The sequence below is a fragment of the Coturnix japonica genome, chromosome 4, assembly GCF_054131305.1.
Source record: "Coturnix japonica strain WE chromosome 4, WE-NBRP24, whole genome shotgun sequence".
NCBI lineage: Eukaryota > Metazoa > Chordata > Aves > Galliformes > Phasianidae > Coturnix > Coturnix japonica.
This window is the reverse complement of record NC_140666.1, coordinates 15,155,037-15,173,940: the sequence shown is the minus strand read 5'-3', so window position 1 is coordinate 15,173,940 and position 18,904 is coordinate 15,155,037. Positions and strand designations below refer to the sequence as shown.

The window sequence follows — 18,904 nt, the reverse complement described above, 5'->3', positions numbered from 1 at the left end:
TTAGGTCGGATTCTGCATCCTGTTTCCTTCTCCTACCTTCGGAACACTGCCGTGTATTTAAATCTTTACATGAAAGTGTAGGAATAGAAGCTGGAAATGGAGTAATAGGAAGACATGAAGTGAACACTGTGAAGGAGAAGAATTTTTATCATAATTATTTAAGTTCTAGAAAGTCCTAAAGCATCACAAGAATCTTTGAAGCGAAATGAACTTACAGCTTTTCACAGCTTTTGGTGAAGTCCAGGAATTCTGATGTGTGTTGAGCAGTTTTTATTTTGTCACTCCTTTGGAGGAAGTACTCTTTAGGGTGAAAGAAACCTTATGATGTGGGAAAACTGAAAGTAATCTCCACTGTAATACAATTCTGCCTTTTATCAAAAAAGTCTATTATTCTATTACTGTTGCCAGAGATATACATCCCTAAGCTCAGAAGCTGCCATCCCATGTCACATTAATTAACACATTTATTGTGATGCCCACAAGGATTTCAAAGTCTAATTAGCATCTGACAGCTGAATGATCCTTTCAGCATATATATGGCTCCCATCATGTCAGCATTTACATGTACTGCAGTGGTATGATAAAGCTGCTGGTACACTGCAGTGTATTTTCAGACTGGAGTTTTCAAACTTGGACCTTCACATGCGTGATAGAAGAAACAGAAAGAAAGTAAAACTGTATTGTAATATAGTTTCTGTTAAGATAATTTGACTTAAAAAAATAGAAAATATCTTTTATATAAAAAAATTCATTTAAAATAACATTAAAAATGAACATCCATTACTGTTCATTATATCTTAATTTTGATTTTATCAACACCATATCTTACATTGATTTTAATGGAAAATCAATAAGTACAATTTTTATTTGATGCTCCATTTCTTTTCCTTTCTGTTTGTTGGGAGAAATAAGTTACTTTTATTGTATGAATAAAAGTCAAGAAAATACATGTAGTAATGAAAAAAAAAAAAAATTGATACTCCTTACAATACTGTGCATTGTATTACATTATATGTGTTCATAAATTTGCACAGTAAAAAATAAATAAAAAAAAATACAAGGGTGTGAAACTTCAAGAGAAAGAGAGCTATGAAATAAGAGCAAATGTTACCAGAGCATAACGTGTCTTCCTAACCTTTCAAAATGTGATGCAGTCGCAAGCAATTTTCTTCATTCTTCATTCAAGCAATCTGTGGCTCTTTAGCAGTAAATGAGGCAGTTTTGTTCTCACTTTACAAAGTGAGTTGAAAGGTAAAAAAAAAAAAAAAAAAAAAAAAAAAATTTTTGAAAATCATATTAATGGAGGTTCATTTTCGATATTCCTATTTTTCTTTCGTTATCTATGGATGTGGATTCTTTCACATGTATATGAGTAACTACATGGATATCTCTACCCCTGCTCTCTTCTGTAGTTTAGTTTTACTTTTTTTCTATTTTTTTTCACACGCTTTGAAATCTGTTTGGTAATCTCTGACATCCCTTCCTTCCATCCTACTTTGAAGTACTAATATGAGCTACAGATTTTTATAGGATAAAAGTTTAGAATCATCTGTCCTTCACTACACTTTCACTTTTTCATTTCGTTGTTCAGTGACAAAAGATTGCTATTACTTGATAGGAAAGGATGTATTTGGAGTTTTGTGTGAAGCAAAGCATCTTTGCATGATCTCAAATACCAAATAGCAAATGACAAGTGTATGAAATTAGTAATGAAACTATTTTAATAAGTGAATTATTGAAGTTCAGGATCTAGGGTCATAATCTGCTTTTAGCTCATTCTGTTATATACTTTCAGAGACTCAAAGCACTGTCACTTGATTATCATAGGGAATGAGTATTTATACTTTACAGAGAATTAGAGGAAACTACACTTGCTCAGTAGATGAAACTGCTGAGTGTCACAGGTAGAGTATGAGATCATTCCTATTCTTCAGAAAATTGCTCTTCTGTACTTGCTTAAGACAGGCTTTTGAAAGCTGTGCAGGCTAATAATTCTGCTTTCACTAAAGAAGCAGAACCATCTGGGGTAGCAGTGTAAGGTCAACGCACAGAGCTTCACAGAATTCTATCTATCCATTTTTCTTTCAGGTTATCATTAACAAGGTAGGGCAATATGATGCAGGGAGGTTAACTATGAATGCAGGTGTCATTGAAATGGCGAGAATCACTTATGACTCCATTACTGTCACTCTTTCATCTAATATCACATTGATTTAATTTTAAAATAATTACTTCTTCAATGTTCTCTGCAGTTTAGAGATCCATCCTTTTAGCCATGTGCCAGTCTGATGTGGAGTATGCTGAGAATTACATGTATCATTTATGACACTATATCAAACCAGATAATTCTGTATGTGTCTGTATAAAGCAGCATTACATGAACTTAGACATAAAATTAAACTCTAATTCTGAAATTGGAAGCAGAAATTACTTCTGTTTTGAGTAATCAGAGAGATGTGTCTATACATGTACATTTATCCCACCCATTGTTAGAAACATCTCTGGTAAAATAATTTAGAATAATTAGGATTTAAGCTTTCAAGAATAAAGAACATGAGAGCCTTTAGTTTATGTATTTACTATACTTACATTTATTTAATGGGTATCTTTTTTAGTAACAGATTAAACTGGATGAAACTAAGGTTAAACAAGACCTCTCTAGCTTGATAGGAGAGTGAGACTTGATGGATCAGTTACCTTGCTATTTGAAGAGGGAGGAAACTATCAGCATAGGAGTGACTATCTGCTTTTTTCATAATGGAGAGATTACTAAGAAGGGGTGGAAAGAGAAAAAAAAAAAAAGACTTTCATTTTGGTAGTGCAGGTTACAATATATATAGATTTGAAAAGTACAACGAGATGATCAGTGTGATGCTGAATTCTTTTCATCATCCTCACCAGTTGTCTTTCTAATGAGCATTTTGAGGTAAATTTTAAACTTACCTAAAAGGAATTGTTACTCTAACAAACAAAAAAAAACAGGGTTTCATTCAAGGTATTGCCTATTATTTTATATGCCGAAAAATGTGGGAGCAAGATTTAGTTTGGATGATGAGAGATGCTAAATATAAGATGAGAATTCTTGATCAGTTTTTGAAGAGAACTTGTGCTCTGCATCGCTGAAGAATGTACCCTGTCCTCTGTCTCTTTTCATTTTGCTATCTTAAATTTAAGGACATGCTAGAATCAGACAATATGAATTAAGAAGAAACTAGAAATGACTGATCAGTTTATTTACATGTGTGGTAAATACACCAATAGAGCAGTGTTCATTTGTGGAACTATCCGTTCAGTCTTAACACCCATACTTTATCATGAATGATCACTGTAGCAGAAACGCTAAATCATGGCTTGAAACAGTGATCGAGCACCTGATAGGAATGCAGGGTTAACCTGGGTGCATTGCATGCACCTGAATTACCAGAAGTGGTGGATCCTGGCTCCATCACTTCCCAGATCTCATTTAAGGGTTGGCAGTGGATGTAAGGGAATCTTTCTGGAGATCTCTGTGGCCTGAGGCCTTCAGAGGGTAAGCAGCATTTTTCATTTATTTCTGTGCCTTCAGCTGTTCCATTTCAGCAAATCCTTACCTACAGTAGCCTAGGACTTGGCTACTCTGCTATCAGTGCTGTACTTTCTATCATGTTACAATCACCAACCCATTCACAGAAGAACCTAGCAATAGAATTTTTTTAGGGTCAGTGTGTATCCGTACAGTCTGACAAAGTACAGTCATATATTTTCCTAGTTCAGATATTATAAGAACTCACCATTTGGAAACCACTGCTGTTATTTTGACTACACCTGGAACGTATTCTGAGGCTTAATAGCCTTCAGTCTCCATTAGCTGTAATATGTATTAAGGACTCTGCAGGCTTTCTGAAAAGGATTTCAGAATAATTCCTATTGTTGAGTTAGCTAGTTCGATAGAATAAGGATTTGTTACCCGTTTTACCCATTATTTAAATGAGGTGTATCACTTGAGAAAGAGCATTCTTAAGTATCCAGCAGAAAGATTTTAAGTTGAAGGAGGTTTTGTTAATTATCCCTTGACAATTCAGTTTAGAAAAAAAATAACAGTAGTATTAAAATCTACTTTATGGTATTTGGACTTGCTAATGAATTCTGCTAACAATCATGTCATCTTAAAAAGTTTCTGTTAAATGTATCTTGAAATTCTTCAGCTAAGTAAGTGGAGCATATGAAGTCTGAAGTTTTCCTGTTACAGTACTTTGCTTATGTTCTGCTTCTGATAAATCTGTAATCCCCCATTTCCATATTATGCTTCTCTGCATCTAAATGCCTATGTAGTAAGAACTTAAGAATCCTGCAGTCTATACTACATTCACCTGGTTTGAACTAAAAAGGGCTTGTTTAAAACTGTTATGTTAACATTTAAATAAATCCTAATAAAGGATTTACACACAGAGAATATGAAACTGTTTCTGTGTTCTTGCCCTTCAAAATAGACATGTAGCAACCAAATCAAAGACTTTCTCTTCATTCTTAAACGATACTTGCTCGAATTAACTTATATATAGAAGCTGTCCTGAGGTAAAACTGCTGTAAAAGGGCATATTACTTTCACCACAATGGAAGGTGGATGAAGTCAACCATATGCTGAAACATATTACTGGTCAGGTCTAATTTATCTCAGAATTAAGTGAGAGGGTATTGTTGTCATTGTTTTGTGGGCTTTTTGTTGTTTAGCTATGTTAGTTTTTTTTTCCTTACAAACTGCAAGTTCTCATGCAAACAAACTGCTCAGAAGGAAGTTTGTTCTTTCTTTCTTTTTTTTTTTTTTTAATCAATGAAACCAATTGAAATGTAAGAACTTCTTTACGGTGAAGGTGACGGAGCACTGGAACAGGCTGCCCAGGGAGGTGGTGGAGTCTCCTTCTCTGGAGATATTCAATACCTGCCTGGACACCTACCTGTGCGATGTGGTGTAGAGAACCTGCTTTGGCAGGGGGGTTGGACTCGACGATCTCTAGAGGTCCCTTCCAACCCCTACAATTCTGTGATTCTGTGAAATGTATACCTTAATTTCACAGTTCCTCCGAATTAGGAAAGCATCAGGAAGACACTTTTGCTGGTGGCTTTGCTTGGCATCACTGGTCAATGTGAGATTTCAATCACACAGATATTTTATGAAGTTTTTATGCCTTAAAGGACTATAAAATTATGGAGTTCAGTAGTGGTTAATTATGTTTTTCTCTCAGTTTCTTAAAAGGATCAGATGTACAATTTCTTGCAATCTGGCTAGTAGCTGCTCAACTCTTCTAATTCTCCTAACTGTCCTTCATACTTATAGTAAGGATGTAACGTGGCCTAGCTCTTTAGTTTGAGTCAAAACAGGGTACCATAAGGAGTAAATCCAGACAATAGAGTAGCTTATATTTAGTAAAAATGACAAAACAGATTTCCTTAAATGCTCAAAATGTAGAAAGTAATTTGCATATGTAGATGCTGGTATGCCTTGGTTCTTCATTCATTCTGCTGTAACAGAAGTAAATTAAAAGAAAATGAAGTGCTGATTTGACAATGTGTGGACATTAAAAACCATTTTCCACCTGTGAAACTGTAGACAATGGTGTATAAATACAAATGAAGTAACTTGGCACATAAAATATCATTGAAGTATAAAACAATTGAATATATACTAACTTCTAGATGGGGAACGATGATCAAGGAACTGTAAAAGGTATGCACTATAAAACATTTCTTTGCAGTAGGCAAAGGCAGCTGGGGGCTCTTTGTTGAACAGACTGGAAAAAAAAAATCATCAGACAAAGAAAGGAAATATGAGTTTTAATTTTATGGCTTAAAGAACTGCAATAAATTCATTAAAAAAATAAAGCAGAATTTTGAGATGTGCTAATAATAAATAACACAAATAATTCTCAAAACATGCTGAATATATTGAATAGAATTTACAGTTTTTTTCCCCACAAATGTTGAAACTTGTTATTTATTGAAGTCTGCCATTATTTAGGATGAAGTGACAACCAAACAAGGATGGGATCTGAGTCTGTTCTCCTTCCCATTTTCCTATAGGGAACAGAAATTCATGTGAAGCAGTAATACAAAATTTGATCAACTGAAAGATCCCAGATGAAAGTCTGAGTCTTACTTCAGACATCTCTGTCTCTTACATTTCCAGACTTATTTGCACTCATTGTCAGATATTATCTGTCAAATTTTCATAATTAAGATAAATCTAAGGAGTTCAATCTCAGCTGAGTAATGTTCTCCAAGTTTGGTTTTATCTACCTGCTTATAATATAAAGATGATGAATGGATACTGTCCATGTCTTTATAAAAAGTACACGGCAGCTGAAGAGATTAATCATCATCTTTGCTTTTATTTTACAAAGTTCATCCACTCCTGTTCCGATAACTTTGATAGTGTCTATGCAATCCCATTTTAAGGTTTTATAGCCCAAAAAAATTTGCAGCTGAACACAACCCTTAATTATAAGAAGGGGAAAAAAGCTTTCTTTTGTGCTTTTCTGTACAAGTAGTCACACAATCAAGTACCCCAAGCCATACTTAAGGTATATACAATAAATGTAAATGCATGACCATGTAATTCATAACATTTAGAACAGACATTATGGTTGTGGCAGTTCCTTAAGACATCTGACAAAATGTAGTCTATGTTAGATCTACTTGCATGATGGTTACCTCTGTTTTTTTTTTTTCTCTGCATTGAGCAGAACACAGGGAATGCACAATTTGAATGATGTACTGAAACAATCCACCAGCATAAATTAACACAGCTGAATGGTTATTTTAATTCAAAGTGAGTAGCAGTGTAGTGACATTACATGGTGATTACAAAATCAGGAACATCTCTTAGACTGGCCTTGTATTCTGCCAGCCCGGGAAAATGTGTCTCAACCACTCAAGTGAGAAATCTCTAGATCAGTTTTTATTTCAGCTGCAAATAAAAGAATAGTTCAGTTGTACTCAATGAGCAAGTGACTCACATTCAGATTAGGCAGACACACACACGAGTTGTTCAAGGCAGCTCATTTCTGTCTCTTAGTGAACAGCTGAGGCCTGGTCCTTAATGTTATGGGTAGGAATGTGGCTGATATGAGAAAACTGATAAATGAATCACCCCCAGATAGTCTTCAAAACAGTAGCTATACTCGGTATCTAATTGTGCCAGTTATAAGCCTACTTTCTTGGGATGTGTGTGGATATGAAAGTGCATATCCATGACTTGGTCAGCAGTCTTTGCACAATTTCATGTAAGGTTTTAGATCTTTGATAATCTTAATAGGCCATCTTAGAGATGAAGCACAATAGCTAACATAATATTTGTAATTTACATACAACAATGTATTTTGTTTTATGTCTCCTTTTGCAGAGAAGTCATCCAAGTTTCAAAACACTAATGAATATGCGAGTTCTATAAACATACACACAATTTTGCATGATGTCAGTAAAAAAATTACTGAATATCAGTGTGATTTAAATACTTGCAGAACTGTGCAACATACTTAGTCATCTGTAGTCTAGAAAATGTAGCAGGGAATTTAGCAGCTGATGGCTGGAAAACTGTAAGTGAAGTGATTGTGATGGTACAAAAGTTAAAAATAATCTTGATTTAATGATCTTAATGAAACCAGAAATCAACTGATAGTTCTTGCGTCAGAATGAATAGTTTAACCAAGACTTGATGGAGCAGAGGATCTGACCATATATTTTCTGACTTTGAAGCTAGTTTATATATCAGTTTAATTTTGAATTGCAATTTGTTTATCTGCCTGCATTCTATGAATACATTTTGCCATGATTGCAGTGGCAACCTTAGTTAAAAATGTAAGTATATGCCCATGTGATACAGCAGTCCATAAAGAAAAGGGAGAAACATTTTGATACTGTAAATCAATATGCATAAACATGCTAATGCTGTGTGTTCTGGAAATTCACTTGGTTTTCCTGTTCCCAATTACGTCGATGCTGCCTAGGGAGTGAATGGAGCTCAGTTAACAACATGAAGATTCCAAATTCTTGTCTGGCACTGTAGATCTGGAGAACAAGAATCAGAATTCCTGTTGCAGATTTTCTTCAGTGCTATTATACTTCACTTAAAAATCTCACTAACTCTGTGGTTTAGTGTTCTCTCCTAACTTTCCAAGTCATTTCCTGAAGAACACTGTCTCAGCATAATCTACATTTTAAAATTATTTCAAATCTGAGGATGTATACTATTAAGTTTTCTTGCATTTCCACAGTAACAGGTTGCAATAATCACCTTGGTTTCAGGCAAAGTTCGTAGGGAGGTGTGACTCGGACGAGGTTATGAGTAAGAAGTTCTGAACAGGGTTCATTATGATTAAGCATATATTTTGAAAAAGTTTTCAATGATAAGCTGCACAGTCGCTGTATTTCTCCTTTATTTTACATTTAAAAGAGACCAATGATGTGTAAGGTCATCTGAAAGAGAAAAACTGTTAATAAGAATTATGTTCTCTTGCAGTTTTCCTGAAGGCACTCTTTTGTCTAATTCTGCTATGCTCTAAAAAGTGTAAAATATATTGTTGGAAACTAAATGAGATCTTCTACAAGGAGAATCTTTTTTGTCAGTGTAATGTAAGATGCAGTCTTCTGAGAATTTGTAAGAAATATAGCGGACTAAAGATTAAGAAGCTAGCAATAGTACAAACAAATAAAAGATTAAGTGGGGTTATCATGCACATAGACAATGAATAATTCATCTGTGTGTCACCTCCAGAGCTCAAATAGTTGAAAGAATGTAGAATCACGGTATCCTGAACCATGGTAATAGCACAGATTATGAACAACCAATATAGCCATTATGTTGATTACCTAGCACAAATAAACGAGCTCAGTGCTTATGACTTGTAGGGAGTTAAGGTGGTTGAAGGAAGCATGGAGCATGTCATCAGGTACACAGCACAGCAGTCTAGAGATGTAGCTATACATCTTACATTGGAGCTCAGAGCCTGGTTTATAAAACTAAATCAGACACAATACTTTTATTTTACTTTGTTTGTATAATAATTGGTTTTCTCTGCGGAGCATGAGATGGAGGACATTAAATAGCAGTTGGGAGTGAAACAACACTAGGCAGACACTGGATAAGTAGTTAGAAGTGACAATGATTCTCTCTAGGGAATCATGTACAGGGTGTCACCTGCTGGCTACAGCACAAAGGAGCGCCACAAGGAGACTGATAGGAAATAAAAAGCATACAATTAGGAAATAAAAAAGTGAAAATTACTTTGAAACTCAGTAGGGGTGCACAGCAATCCACTGCTCAGAAGCAGATGAAAACTACCTAGGTCAGATTCAAGTCATCCAAGTTCCACATGGCACTACTGATAATGAGTCCATTGCCAGTGAATCAGTCAGTGCAAAACTATTTAAAGTGTCAGAACTGTCAAGGACAGTTTGACTCATCTCATGACAGCCTTGAACTCATGTCACTTAGAGGCAATCAGCAAATTAAGTTTGAAATCTCAAAAAGATTATCTCAATTTAAGAGGTGATGTGTGAATCAATATCCTTTTGGATCTTTTAGTAAAAGAGGGATGTACGTTGATTCAAGCTTACAAGCTATAGACAATGGTCTGTTAAAGCAATTATAGTCAAATGTCTGGCTGGTTGGAAATCAATATCTGCAAATGTGAGATATTTGCATTTCTTTATGCACAGGTTTATTTAAAATAAACTAATCACTCTGGCCTTTGAGTTACTGCTGTTTAAAATGTGTTATCCATTTTATATTTAGGATTCTTAAAATCAGGTAATGCTATTGAAAATGGTGTAGGAATAAATGAATGCCAGACCCTGATTAAAATTGCTATCATATACATCATGGGAAAGAACTGAATATTCTGTGAGAAGAACTTGATTTACTGTTACTTGTCTTTACTTAGCTTTCAAGTAGATTTCAAGCATATCAATACAGTGATGCTAGCTTATTTTAGATTTACTTAGCCATACTTTCAGCAATCGTGATGGAATATTTTGATTCCTTTAGTCCTTTCTCGGAGTAATTTTGAAGAAACACTAATTAAAGCTTTACCTTTGAATAATGCATGTGCTTCACGCTCAAAAGTTTAGCTTAGGGGACTTGCATTGACAAAAATACATTATATTCATTTCACTTAATTTCATTAGTGGGATTTCTCTTTGACTTTGTGGGAACATACAGATTTTCCTTCAGAGCATTTTAGAGCACAGAACGATTAGCAGAGCATTAGGAGTAACCACAGCTCAGGAACAATGTCAGTGAGCCCTATGCAGTTCGTTGAGTTCCAGGGCAATTTGTACATGCTCTGTTCAATGGTGTATGAAACAGGGATACGCTGCATTGTACTCGAGGCACTTTCTCCAGAATTCCAGCAGTCTGATACACAACATAATTCATACTTATAATTTTCCATGTAGCAAGTAGTATACTTCATTTAATTTATTGATGATGGAAGAACTTAAAACCTAACATAAAAGGGTTTGGTTTTTATTACACAAACCTAGAAAAGATTATTCTTACTTTTTTTTGCTACTGAAATTCAAAAGTTCTTTTGAAATCTAGAGATTTTTACTGGTGTGAGATTAGAGTAAAGAAGAAGAGAATTGTGCTCTCATGAGGCAAAGGGTAACTGTAGAATATCATTGGTATTCTAGTCTGAAACTAAGCTTCCTGCAATAATGAGTGCATAGCAGAGGCCAAACAGAAAGCAATACATTTGGGTTCAATATCACATTCACCTTTTGTGGTCTGAGAGCACATGGGAACAAAAGAAAATACGAGCAGTGGTTTCAAATATTTCTTGTTATCCTTTTATTTCTTTACTGCTTTCTCTTACGTTCTGACAGTTATCAGTGATCATCATTTTAAAACTACTTGTAGTTCTGGGAACAGCTCATACTCCTTTGTTGAAGAATTTACAATTGTCAGTAAAACTTTTCAGGCAATCATTTCATGTAATGTAAGCCAGTCTTACCCTCTTTTAGGCTACCAGAAGCATTTTCTTGCTTCATCTGCCAGTCAGGTTTCCTGGCTGGGTCCAATGTGTGAAGTTTTAAATTAATATTCTGAATTGCACTGCATTCATTCTCATTTTAGAGGAGTGATTGCTCTTTGTCCTTGCAGTTGTATATCTACTCACCATCTACATGCAATTTGTCAACATTGATATAGTTGATATAATATTTTCTTGAAGTGTGAAGTTGAAGAAAGTGAAGAAATGTGAAAAAAGGATTCAGGACCATCCATTTTAATGCTTGTTCTCTCTAGTGCAATTCACAAAGTTCACATTACACAGATATGAACTAATAATAAGACATTTTAAGATTCTCTTCCAACGAGAAGGAACAAAGGAGCTAAACAAAAGGAAAAATTGACTGAAAATCTGTCTCTGAGTTACTTCGCTGAGTATCTGAAATTACAGCTGCTGTTTTACAGATTTGAAATTACAGTTTCAAAACCTTTGCAGTACTGCCATGACTTTTCTCACTAGGTCACATACTCCGTCTCTTCTTTGTTCTCTGATCGTTTTTTTTTTATTGTGTTATCCAGTTGAATATCTCCTCCTCTTTTATCCTCCACTGCACTTCCAGTGCATTTTTGTCACTTCCTTTTCTGTCTCCCTGAATATAATATATATGAATATGATAAGTTTAAAGGCCATCAAAGTACTGATGATTCTCAATTCTACATTTGTAATATACATCCAATATCTCCAATATCTCCTGTAGACATCTAGTTGAAATGTAATAGCCAGGATTATGCTTCTGATTTATTATTATTATTATTATTTTTTGTAACCTTGATTACCACTATATATTTCTGGGCTGCATCCAAATTTGTCATCCTTGAAGACGGGATACCAGATTAAACTGAAAGAGTGTAGTATTAACTCCGACAGAAGCTATTAACTTCCCTTCAAACAGGGGGGGAAAAGTACTTATGTATGTAGTAATACAGGCTCCTAGAAGGATCAGCTCTTCATATCCTAATGTGAAATGGGGGAATGGAAGAGCTACTTGTTCTTGTTCTAGTCTTTTGCATGAAGTTGAAAGACAAGGATACTCGTGATATCTGGTTGTTACAAAACAAGTGTGACCCTACACAACAGCTAGAGTTGATATTACAGAACAAGTTCCTGTTATTTTTTGCCATCTTTCAAAATGAGAATTTTTCTCCTTCAGCAGTTTCATTTTTACCCTCATTTTTTGGATACAGCTTACTGACAGCATAGCTAATGCCTTCATGAATCACAATTAAGCTACCCATGCGATCCTGTTTTTTGTCATGGGTTTTGTTATGCCCTGGGGCGAGTCCTTTCAAGGTTGCATACCTTATTTATCTACAAGTGGTCATCTCCATTTGTATTCCTGTGGCTTCTGGTTTCATCCCACTTTCTGTACAACATTATTAAAGGTTCACTGACAACTCTATAATTATTTCTTAAGAGTAAATATCATGTTAAGATTACATACAAATATATTTGAGAGGGTTTTTTTTCTTTGTTTGATTCTTTTCAGGTTACAGCACCTCTGAAGTGCCTTCTTCTCATCCGGTGCTTATGTTATACTTGAATCTTTTAAGCACCTTTGGTGCCTGCATCTTTCCTGGTTGTAAGATAATTATCACAACTTAGATTTTATTGTTTCAGATAAAATGTGTGTTTTTGTGTGTGTGTGGGGGGGGGGGGGGGGGGGGGGAATATCTTAACTTTCTAAAGAGGGTTATTAAAATTTGTTGTGCACAAATGTGCCATTTTGAAGGTGCACTACTACTAACAAGTATAATCTTGACATATGAGGGCAGCTCATCTCTTCATGTCTCCTCAGACACTTGTTCTCTTTGTTGTCAGGATTTTTTAAAGTAACTTCTTGTTTAGTATTTTTAGAAACTATGGATTAATGTTCGTTTTCAAAGGCAAAAGTCCAAAGAAAATGGTACTATTCAGATGCTGTCCGAATTTTAACAACAGCAGGGTGATCCTGTAGGAGATAATAGAGATTTTAAAAATAAATAAAAAATAAAAAATAAAAAAAGCCTGTCTTCTAAAAAAAAATGTACAGCTTTTGAGAGTCACTGTATTAATTTCAGTCATACAAATGGGACTAGCTTCTGTATGTAAGAGTATTATTATAAATAAACTATTATATAGTTTATATAGGGACACTATACCTTTACAAACCAGAGTGCTTTGACTGCATTCAGGGAACATCAGCTTTCAGCTATTCTTGATATCTGTCTTCTGAAAATAATCTTGCTGCTTAGCCTGTGGAAGTGAATCTCAATGTGTATGTTACTGCATTCAATATATACAAGTTTAAACAGTACTAAGTTTACTAACATGCCATTAAACTGTGCTGCTGCTAAACGTAACAGCTTTTTTCCTTCTTCAAATACAGGAAAGCTCAGTGATGTCTACATGGATATGTTGTCCAAATTAATAAACAAAATAAAATTCCACAGTTCTGTTCCATGCTTGGAATATAGGAAAATTGCAAATAGAATGTAGCGCATCACTGTTCCTGCAAGCTTATGAAAGTCAAATTTAATTTTAGTCCTTCCTTTTACCATGCTGAAATGCTTAAAGCTGTGTTTAATTGTGCTCAAATGTGTTCAGATTCTGCTGTGTGGTAGATTTAGAAACATTTTGTGCACTTCAAGTAGTTATAACCAGGCACAAAAAATGCTGAAAGCAGTTGACAGTCAGGCCAAATGTGGTTGTCCTGAAAGAAGCAACAGTCATTGGAACTGAGTAAATATACAAATAGCATATGAAATCTGAATTAAAAGTAAGCAGTTTTTAATATGTGTTCTTTTTGTATATTCTGGATGCTTCATTCCAAATCATTATATCTAGATTGCTTCTCCATAGTCAAGAGTTACTACATCACTATATTTAATTACTTTGTCTGTTTTAAGTCTTAATCCTTTCCATTTCGAAGGCTGTGCTATGGAAAATATGTCATTTTAAAATCTATTCCTCTCAAAACAAATACTACATAACTTGAAAATGTAAATGGCAGATGAATTGGAAGATGGAGTATCTGAATACTCCATTACTGATGACGTAACAATTGTTTTTAGTCTGTGATCTTTCTTCTTATGGTTATGGGCTAGTCTCAAGAGACTTAAATTGTGCTTTCTCACCTGAACAACTAAAAAGGAGATTTTTCCATGTAGTCTTCATAGTAAGTGCTTCCCCCTCCATCTCACTAAAATCTACTGCAAAATCTCTTTAATAACTGTCTTAATTTTAGTCTGGTTTATTATAATTTAGTTATAACTATCATAATTATTTTAATTATAACTGTTTCCTTGCCATGGAAGAGGCAGTTAGACATAAAATGTACTGACCATTATAAACTGAATCCTATTAAAAGGTAATTGTTATTGCACTCCTAGCCTTCATTTTCATCTTCCCCAAAATCTAGTCTGCTGTTGAAATAAAAACAAGAAATAACAACAGAAACTGTCTCACGGAGGGAGGACTCAAGATTAGAAAGCTGAAGTTTTCTGCTTTTTTTTTTTTTTTTTTTTTTTTAAAGAGCAATAGATTATAATCAACATCGTTTATTTCACTGCTTGATTTCTTAAATACTAAGGACTGGATTATGAGCTTGTCTGTGGATAATCAGGAAAGGCCAAGAACTGCCTATTTTGAAAATCCTTACTAACCATTGGGCAGGAATCTGTATCTAGCAAAGCTGGTGGTAGCTTTTAATTCCTGATTAGTGCCATTTGAAAAGCTGTGGAATTTAACTGGCCAGACAGTAATCAGAAAGCAGAAACAAAGAGGCTGGGAATGCTTAGTGGATAAACTTCATGATTATTAGCCTGACAGTGAAAACCTCACTGCAGTTCTCAAAGAAAACAGGGATTTCACCTAAAAGAAGTAATGTACATTTTATCTAAAAAATAGTCGAAACGACCTGTAACGTTAGGAAGACTTTTTCTTTCTATTTATGTAGCTATGCATATATAGTAGAATGGATTCCCATAGCAATAGGTTTGTCAGCTCTTTATTCTGCTGGCCCTCTAATACATGGCCTTAAGCATATGTTCAGCTTCTTGGCTTGGTTACACTTGAGTTTCAGACTAAACTCTAGATGCTTCAAGATGTGGATGCCCTCTGCTTGCTTGCATTGCACACCCGCAAAGGGAAAGGTATTCTCAGATTGAGATATGTTTCTTTTCTGAAGTTATTGAAAGGATTAACTAACATTTATGCCCATGAAGCACAGGAGATACTACACTCTTTACCCTTGGCATTTTTAATGTATGTTTGTGCTTCCACATACTAACCAGGTTCCTGGCAAGTTGAATATCACATGTATACATTACCAGTGTTTTTACTCAGCAAGTATGAGAGCAAGAAGTTTGTTTTATGATTGAAACACCTTCTGTCATACTTATCATAGAATTATTAATATATCAACATAATCTGGATTATTTTTTTTTTTTTCATACATCACTTGACCAGCTGCAAAAAATTAACTACCATGGTACTTATCAGTCTAGCTTTTTTTTCCTCTTCAGACTTGGAAATAGATGGTGTGTTGTGTGTGGAGGGGTGAAATATTGAATGTAAGAGATGTTTGACTCTTAACAAAGCAAGAACAGAAAAAATAAAACAAAAAATTGAAACGTGATGTGAAATATAACAGGCTGAGTAACATTAGTTTACAGGGGTGAGGGAGATGGTAGAAGTAGTAGTTTTTGTCAGATTGAAAGATATGTTAAAGCAAAGAAGCAACAGGCAGATTACATTATAAAGTTACAGGCAGAACAAGAAGGCTTATTTGCAATCATCTGAACACTACTCATTCAGAATTAATTTAGGGAAATGATTGTTTCCATTCCTTTAAATCATTGATGCCCAACTGGAAAACAGTAATTAATATATAAGAAACTTCTTGAAATGGCAACTTAATATATTAAGTTTAAAAAAGTAATAACCAGAAAAACAGACGGAAGAAATAATGAAATTAATTTCACTTTAATGTGGATGTGTTTCAAGTTGTTTTGTTTTGTTTTGTTTTTTGTTTGTTTTTTTTTTTTTCTTTTCATTCAAAGTATCTCTGATAGCTAAGACTTGTGTATTGTACTCTGTAAAAACAAATGTTCTGTATTTTACTTTGCAGAAGCTTTTTATTGTGGTAGTGACCATCTGGTCAGGGTTTGGCACTCTGATTCATTCAATAAGAAACCTAATTAGATTGCCTTATTTTTATTATGTATGGTTAGAAACTCCTAGGAATGCAGAAAAGGAAAATTGCAAGAGGTGTATTTGTGATTTCATGTGATTATTCAAGACTTGTCTAATAAGAACTATTGAATCGTGACTTGAATATTTCAGTAATATAGCTATGATTTATGCCATTACAATAATGATTTTGTGCATGTTAACCAGTAAACTGAATTTCAACAAGTTAATGAAGAAATATGTTTAAGGAGTGGAGACTTCATTTTGATACTACTGGAAGCATTTTATAAGGCTCCAGTTGGAAACAACACATAATATGATCAGAGCACTTCTGAAGTATTTTAGTGGTTTGTTTTTTTTTTTTGTTTTTTTTTTTTAAGAAATTGGTTGCTCTTTGGGGCTTTGATACGAGGGAAACTGTTGTTTTTCATTAAATGGTCCATCCATCTGCAGGCTAAGAGATAAGAGGATCATAGAAATAACTCTAATATCTATTAAACTCCATGGGTTTTACTTATTTTTCTTCTTTCTTTGAACACGGATAGGTATATTATTTCTATTAGAGTTTTTATCATTAGAATGAGATTTTCTCCTTGTTATCAAGTAAATTTAATAAATAATTGGTGAGACTTGATAATTCTCAACCCAGTTTTCTGGATCAATTTGAGACATAAATGTGTCCAGGGTAAGCTGTAATTTGTTCACTGGATCTGTGCATAAGTACTAATGTTAATATAAGTACTAATATTAGTAAGTGCTAATGTTAATAATTTGTTAAATGTGCAAAGTGGATTCTTTATACAATAAATGAGAAATAGTTTGCTTTGGATTAATGTAGTTCAGTATAAGTGTATGGGGAAGAGGCAATTTATGGAAGCTTTAGTTATCTTGTTTTGTGTCTGTATTCCAAAGACTTTAAAAGTGAAAAGAGCAAAAGAAAATAAATTTTATTTAGAAATAAAAATTATATTAAAACAGTCTTGTTTTTAATGTGAATTTTGACAGACAATGTTTGACACAGTTACTCAATAGAAGTACGCTTTCAAAAAGTATTATTAAAGTAACTTTAGCTTCTATTTGTGGTAATGTTTAGAGTAAACTTTGTTTACTCTCCCTTCTGTAGGTTTTTGGTGCAAATGCAGTAGTTTATTTCTTCTGACAGCTCATCTCATCTATTTTCTCATCCAAACATGTTCTTTCATTTTCTTTTAATTAAATTATGGTCTTGTCTGCCTCTAGAAATATTTTAGGAAAGGCAAAATGTTATCTGAGGATAAGTGGACCAGTGGACTCTTCCACCGCTTGTTACTTGGCTTTTTCAGGAAACAAATGCGTGTTTTTCTTAATAATTTTTCGTCTCATCATTTTGGCTGAAAGTAGCTTGTAAATGTACTCCTTGCTTCTATAGAGCTTGCAGTCAATTTGCTGCTGCTTGTGTTTCAGAATGAAACTGAAGACTAGCCCAGCTGCTTAGAATGCATTGTTATAATTCCATTAACTTTCAAGAGAAACTGACAGACACCCTTGAATTAAGGTACTGCTGACTATCAATAAATGTTAGCTATGCCATTTTTTCCCCGTGTCATGCAGTCCCCTTGCTTACTGTAAAAAGACCAACTTCAACATCCTAACAATGTTTCTCAAATACCACGGCCACTATTGTTGTATACAGTTATTCCCTAGTTGATAAACATATACAGTTATATTCATACTGAATAAAAAGGGGGAAAAAAAAAAGAGAAAAAAAAAAAAAGAAAAAAAAAAAGAAAAAAAAAAAAGAGGAAGAGCTGTTGATTAAGTCCTTGTAGTTGCAGTGCCCATAGTTATTTCCTTGTATTTTTTTTTCTTTTTTTATTGACAGTCTATGTGTTTGTCTGTGTCAATGCTGGATGTGCTGAAGCACTGAAAAAGGATAGGTACGATTTTTGTTTGATTTGGTGCAACCATTTTGGATTATATTGTTATGAATTTTTTAAGCTCCTTACTTATAAAATAAAGATCAAAGCTGTTGGCTTTATTCATCAGATTTTTTTCCAAAGCCAGATAAATCTCAGAAGTTAAAGTCACACAGAAGAATGTAATGTGTCTACGTGCAGAGAGATTGAAAACTAAGAATAAAGCTTTTAAATAAAAAACACACACCAAAAAACTGGACAACAACAAAAAAAAATCAATCCTGCAAAGTTTAAATATTGCACTCCTTAATAGATTGTAAAGGATTTGAAAGGAGAATTTATTTATGACTTATGTTCACTGTTGCTATTAAATACATCTGATCTCGATAAGTCTGGGTTGGTGAGACCCTCTTATGCCCGTGCACAGAAATAAAATGCTTGAGCTGTAGATGAATTTCTACTAATGTTCTTGAAGTTGTTTTATGCCGGTTTGGAGCTTTGTATCCAATACTTATCATATCTACCTGAAATCTGTATCTGTACATTGCTTAACAAAATTGCTTCTCAATTTCTCTAATGCTGAGAAGAGGAATTGAGGGTATTTTTACAGTGTGCTGTTTTCAATGCTTGAATCACCATGCTTGTTTTACTTTACTGAGTAGCTGTTCATGTTGTTATGTGCTGTAGAAAAATCTTAGAAGTAGCTCAAATACTACATTTTTCATTCATCAATTATAATGTTTTACTAATCTGATTTAATATATGGGAGAATAAAGCTTTGGTTGTTTTCTAGTG

General features: G+C 34.1%; 1 protein-coding gene across 4 annotated transcripts in view; it reads left to right on the top strand.

The window, feature by feature from the left end:
- PCDH11X (protocadherin 11 X-linked) overlaps nt 1–18,904 on the top strand; it is a 447,910-nt gene that overhangs the window by 87,746 nt on the left and 341,260 nt on the right. Inside the window, exon 5 of one of the 4 annotated variants that reach the window (XM_085544584.1) lies at nt 1–18,904. This exon is cut by the window's left edge and continues 14,614 nt beyond it. The exons of the other annotated variants lie outside the window; for them this stretch is intronic. The gene's annotated coding sequence lies outside the window, so the exon portion shown is untranslated. 4 annotated transcript variants of the gene reach the window in all.